The sequence below is a fragment of the Gadus morhua genome, chromosome 15, assembly GCF_902167405.1.
Source record: "Gadus morhua chromosome 15, gadMor3.0, whole genome shotgun sequence".
NCBI lineage: Eukaryota > Metazoa > Chordata > Actinopteri > Gadiformes > Gadidae > Gadus > Gadus morhua.
Genome location: NC_044062.1, coordinates 28,594,727 through 28,601,058, shown reverse-complemented (window position 1 = coordinate 28,601,058; position 6,332 = coordinate 28,594,727). Strand labels below are relative to the sequence as shown.

The 6,332-nt window shown below is 43.5% G+C and overlaps 1 long non-coding RNA gene across 1 annotated transcript in view; it reads left to right on the top strand.

Annotated features, from left to right (window-relative positions):
• LOC115560483 (uncharacterized) overlaps positions 1-4,093 on the top strand; it is a 5,109-nt gene extending 1,016 nt beyond the window's left edge. The window contains exon 2 of the long non-coding RNA XR_003979760.1: positions 3,847-4,093. This is a non-coding gene — a long non-coding RNA (uncharacterized LOC115560483). The remainder of the gene's footprint in view (positions 1-3,846) is intronic.
• The last annotated feature ends 2,239 nt before the right edge of the window (positions 4,094-6,332 follow it).

The following is a 6,332-nucleotide window of genomic DNA, read 5'->3' as shown; positions in this document are numbered from 1 at the left end:
CAACCTCATTTAAAGCAGATTTAATATTTATTCATAATAACCAAGAGGTTTATGGCATAGTGTTGCATGTTGTGGATTACTTAAGACTGAATTTTGATTTTTCGGAACCAAACGGCCGCAGAACATGTTCAGTTATTAAAGATGCGTGCTCACCTGTTGATGATTTGTAAAGTCTGCTGCTTCTATTGTTTTAGTCCTCGTGTTAATTGTGAACATGTAAGGGACTATTTTTCTGTCTTATTTGTTAATGAAGCATAATTGTAATAAACAACTCAGTGGATCCAACTGAATGTTCTCGTGTGTTCAGTCGATGATTTCTTGTTTTATTAGTGAATAATGCTTCCATAAGTGCCTTAAGAATAATAATATATTAATCAGAAATTATAAATAATACATTAAATGTTATTCAGATTTTATTCTGGGACCTCCTCCCTGGGTTTCGTTTTTGGTGGGGGTGCCTCAGTGTCTCTTTGTCAGTTGTAGAAAGAAACCACAGACAGACGGCCGGACAATCTCTCTCTGTCTATATTAATCAGAAATTATTAATAGAACAACAAATGTTTTTCCGATATTATTCCCGGACCTCCTCCCTGGGTTTTGTTTTGGGGGGGAGGGGTGCCTCAGTGTCTCTTTGGGATAATGTTGCATGTTGTAAATGACTTTAAACTGAATCTTGATTTTTTGTGTTCTGATGGGAACCAAGAAGTCGCCGAACATGTTCAGTTATTAAAGATACGTGCTCACCTGTTGATGATTTGTAAAGTCTGCTGCTTCTATTGTTTTAGTCCCCGTGTTTATTGTGCACATGTAAGGGACTATTTTTCTGTCTTATTTGTTAATGAAGCATAATTGTAATAAAGAACTCAGTGGATCCAACTGAATGTTCTCGTGTGTTCAGCCGATGATTTTTGTTTTATTAGCGATTAATGCTTCCATAAGTGCTGTCGAGTGTTGGCACCGCACTCGCGGTGATTTATAGGAACGATCGCGTACGACACACACACACTGCTCCGCAGGGGTGTGCTTTGTGTTTTGTGTGTGTGAGTCTGGGTGTCGCACGTACGCTCCCCGGGACCAACCCAGGTCGAGCCCGCTTGTTTCCGTGAATCGTCGGTTTCACGGAGGCGCTCGGTCCGGCTCGGCTCAGTCTTAATCCGGTCCGACCCAGGTCACTCTGTTAAGTCCCTTCACAACAGTTACTCTAATACGAATTCAGACCCGTCCGTTTAGCGGGACCAAGGTCTCTCTCTCTTGGTTAATACGAAATAATGATGTATCTTTTTGCCTTGTCACCCCCTATACACGTCAGTCACAATCAACCATTGCTTGTACAATGCGCCACTTACCGTGAGGGGATCGGCTGGGAGAGCGCGTCGTTCTGCTTTGCCTGTGTCGAGGAGTCGACAGGGAAAAGGACTCGAACGATTGAGTTTACCTACTACAAATGTAGTCAGGTAGATTTATTCTTAGGTCCAATAAACACAATCACTTTTACAACTGAGTATAGATTTGAAAAGAAAAGACAGTAAAAGAAGAAGAATATAGATGAAAAATGGACAGGATTTTAACCAAACTATTACTAACTCTAAGAGGGGATCCTAATTGAGCCTTTCCCCAAGAAGGTTAGGCTGCGCTGTAAGAAGGGGGGGGGGAAATCCTATTAAAACCACCAACGGTTCTCAAGCGGAGCTCGAAGAAGGGGTTTTAAGACTAAACCTACTAAAGACACCAACGGATCTCGAGAGGAGCCCAAGGAAGATGTTTTAGGACTAAATCTACTAAAGCCACCAACGGATCTCGAGAGGGGCCCGAGGAAGGTGTTTTAGGACTAAACTACCAACGTTTCGCGAGTGGGGCCCAGTATTTTAACGTTGAAGCAACTCTCGTGCCCCGGTACACCGCACGACCCCGAGAGCTGCCTTTTGTTTAATCACGCTTAAGACTAAGCATATTAAAAGTACCAACGGTTCTTAAAGAAGAGCTTGAGGTTGGGTTTCTAAATCTAAGCTAAAAAGAAAAAAGAATAGAGTCTGAACCGAGCGTTACGGTGTCAGAGTCCCTAAGATGATACATCTATTGATATGAAGGCCGCTGTTTTTTGGAAGCAGAAGAGCAGGGTTGAGCAGAACACACGACACCACACCAACAGCACAGAAACCAAAAAGACCAAGAAACGACTGAGCTTTCTCTGCAGATTTCCCTTTTTTACTCTCCTGATAACAAAAGATCCTTTGATAAACGTTCCCGAGTTTCCCTTATTTTGCCCGAGGGGCAACACAAGAAGCTTGAAGTTGTGCACATGCTATCACGCGCCGAGTGTTCATACATCATGGGGTCTAAAGGGACACATGTTCTTTGTATTCCTCCAATGTTTCTCCACAAGGAGATATGTTTAAGCATTCAATTTACTACATAAAAAGGGTATATAATGTAACCAGTTGGCTCTTATGGTAAGACATTTTAAGGCACACAATTTTAACACATAAGAATATCTAAAGTAAGCAATTTACTTTCTCATAAGATATAAGAGGTACACAAGAAGTTATAAAGAAACCAATTTTCTTTATCATAAGATATATGTAAGTACACAAGAAGTTATAAGGTAACCAATTTACCTTATCTTAGCATATATGTTAGCACACAAGAAGTTATAAGGTAACCAATTTACCTTATCTTAGGATATATGTTAGCACACAAGAAGTTATAAGGTAACCAATTTACCTTATCTTAGGATATATGTTAGCACACAAGAAGTTATAAAGCAAGCAATTCACTTTATCGTAAGATATATGTAAGCACACAAGAAATTATATGGTGACCTTGTTGACAGCATGGTGTCACAGCATGATTCTGGAGTGATTCTGGAACGGCTAGGTGCATCAATATAGTGAGTCCTATCGGGACACACGTCAGTACCTTTAGAGAATGAAGTAACACGCAACGAGAAGCTCCCATCTGAGGCCTCCGATTTTTGTGATGTTTGCCTGTTTTATTGTTTGTTGATTGCATGTTGTGATGTATCTTTGTTCGTACTTTTATTACAAATATATCTGACCACCAATTGTCTACAGTATTGTGTGCTTTTTGCATCTAAATATCTCATCTGTCTTAGACGCAAACTCTGATAGAGAAATTGCCACGACACAGTTCAATACAGATAACGTACCAACGATGCTTACAAAGGCCAACTTGAAACCAGAGGAGACGCAATTATGAAGACGAGTGTGAGTACCATGCTTTCCAATCAAGTGAATCCAATCAAGTGTAGTGTAATGGAGTGCAAGGCATGCATATTAGAACGTATTCCAGAAAAATACCAAAGTTCGCCAGTAGATGGCATTACAGGACCATCAATAAACATAAAAGACTGAATTACACAGGAGAAAACATACATGTAACAGAACACATATGTTTATATATACATATATATATATATATATATATATATATATATATATATATATATATATATATATATATATATATATATATATATATGTATATATATATATATATATATGTACATATATATATATATATATATATATATATACATATATGTATATATATATATACATATATATATATATATATATATATATATATATACGTATATATATATACGTATATATATATATATATATATATATATATATATATATATATATATATATATATGTATATATATAACGCATAGAAGTATATACATATATATGAAATGTATATATATAAATATATATATATATATATTTATATATATATATACTTCTATGCGTGTGTGTGCGGGCGGGGTCCTCAGATCCCCCCTTTTATTTACTCTGATGTACTTTTCATCCTTTCCAATAGAAGTGTGTTTCTATGGGCCCGTTGGCTGTGTCACCGTCAGCAGTTACCAGGGACCGTCCTGCCGTCGCCTCTACCCACCACGGGACCACCACCCTCTCCGGCTACCCACCACGGGACCACCACCGTCACCGTCAGCAGGTCAGAGCCCCCTCACAGCTCCACCCTTTTGAAATAGATCTATCTTTATTGAAGTGTATTCACCCTGGAGGCCTACCTACACCAATCGCACCAACACCACACAGCCACACTACCACACACACAACAGACGCACGCTACCTCCCACACCTACATCCCGTTATAGACCCCCCAGCCTTCAGTATAGACCCCCACACACCCACCATCACCACAATAGACCCACACACATATATCAAACCACAGAACACACCAGACCCACACCAACACACCCACACACACAACCACTCAGACCACAGAGACCACCTCCACCATCCACCCGTCCTCTCCTCCCACCACCACCAACACACACCCGCTACATTGCACCAGATGGCCCAACCCGTGGAAAAGACAAAGTATATTTTAAAATACTCCAGGCCCTGCACCACAGGGACACAGCGGACAGAGCGGTGTCCTCCCGGGAACTCCCCAGGGGGATGTTACGACAGGTCCACAAATGATCCCACTTCATCAAACCCATCACCCACAGACACCACATCACAAAGAAATAATGACAACACCAACACCTGGATGCACAATGACATGTTGATCCTAAAAGAACACTACACACACACAATAGACCAACTCGATCGCGACCAACCGGGCACACAAGAGATTGGGCCACAGACTATTACCCACCACCTTACATCAACTAGAACACACACTACTCCATACACCGTCCGCCCCTCACTCACCACTCATCACCAACCCACACCCCCTCAACCTACTCCCCCCCTCCCCCATACCGACCGGTCCCCATACCACCCCACCTCGAGCCTGGACCTTCCCCTCACCGACACCTCCACAGCCCTCACTCAGCCACACAGACCCCCCCCCCCCCTCCCCCCTCCCTCTGCCTCCCCAACCAGCACCCACACACACCCTAGATCACTCTATTCAGCCCCACGCCCCACACTGACGGAACTCACAACTATACACACAACCAGAAACACAACAGACCCCCCCTCACACAACCGGCCCTCCCCCTCCCCCCTCCCTCAAGGATAAGGGGTAGGGGTAGGGCCCCCACCTTCCCTACCTGCAGCAGGAGCCAGGACCCCCACAGAGTCGCACCACACACCCTCCACACCACCTCAGATCAATTACCCCCCCCCAACTCAACCAACCCCCCCCCCCCACCCATCCCACCCTCTCCCCCGCTCCCCCCAGTCAGAAATCCTCTCACCAGATGAACCTCCATCTCAGAGGACCGAGCAACAACCAACACACCACCATACACCACCCTCTCTCCAGAGTTCCCCCTCACTCCATCCAGACACTTGCATCCAACCTCTCCCACTCCCAACCCCCGCAAGGAGACAATCATCCACCTAGACGCACAGGTCATTCATACCCATAACTCCCCACCAGATTCAACCACACCCCACACACCAACACCCAGCAGACCCCTCCTTAGGTCACACACATAGCGTCAAGCATTTACATAGCAAAAATGTGTCACACACATTGCAGGGTTAGTCACTCAAAAAGTAATTGCATTGCCATATAAACCGAACTGGCCGCTATCGCCCTGTGACATACAAGTCCGAACATTATAGTCGAACTGGCCGCTATCGGCCCCGTGACATACAAGTCCGAACATTATAGTCGAACTATAACATTAATTTATATATACAATTCTGGCCCTTTGCTTCTTTCAGCTAGTCTCGCAATGGCGACAAAGAATATTATCTTAATTCAATCTCCTTCAGAGTTCTCAGCGACTGTTCAACTTCACGTCGATTACACTTTTTCTACCAAGCCGGGATTCCAGAGCGTACACGGCGGGACGTTGGCTTCCACCACTTCCACCTAAAATTTCTAAGTCTAATCCTATGCAGATTTAGTCTTTAAGACAATAGGTTCTGCTTACCTGTTTTTTTTGCCCTGGGCGTGGAAGGGATGGTGAGCTACGCCCGTCGCTCGCCTCTGCAGCTCCCCCGGTCTTTGGCCTTTCCTCAAGATCACGTTGGGGTCACCAAATTGCCGTGTTCTTTTTGGAAAAAGTCTGCCAAGTCAGGATCGCTTTAACTCACTTTATTTAGCAAAGGTTTGGACTAGCATACTATGAAGCAAAAGGAGGGGAATTGTACATGCACATGTGGAGATACACTTAGTAGGGCATTCAAAAGGATGCTTTACCTGGAGTGTTCTAACCCCCTGGGCTATGGGTTGTAACTTTAATACTGGGCAGGCGTGGACTTAGTTATGTGCTCTGATTGGCTAAGCATGGTGCTGAACTCCCGCCTCTCTGGATGTTGTATGTGTCTCTATGCTGCTCCCTTGTGGCTATGTGTTGGCATTACAACTTGCTT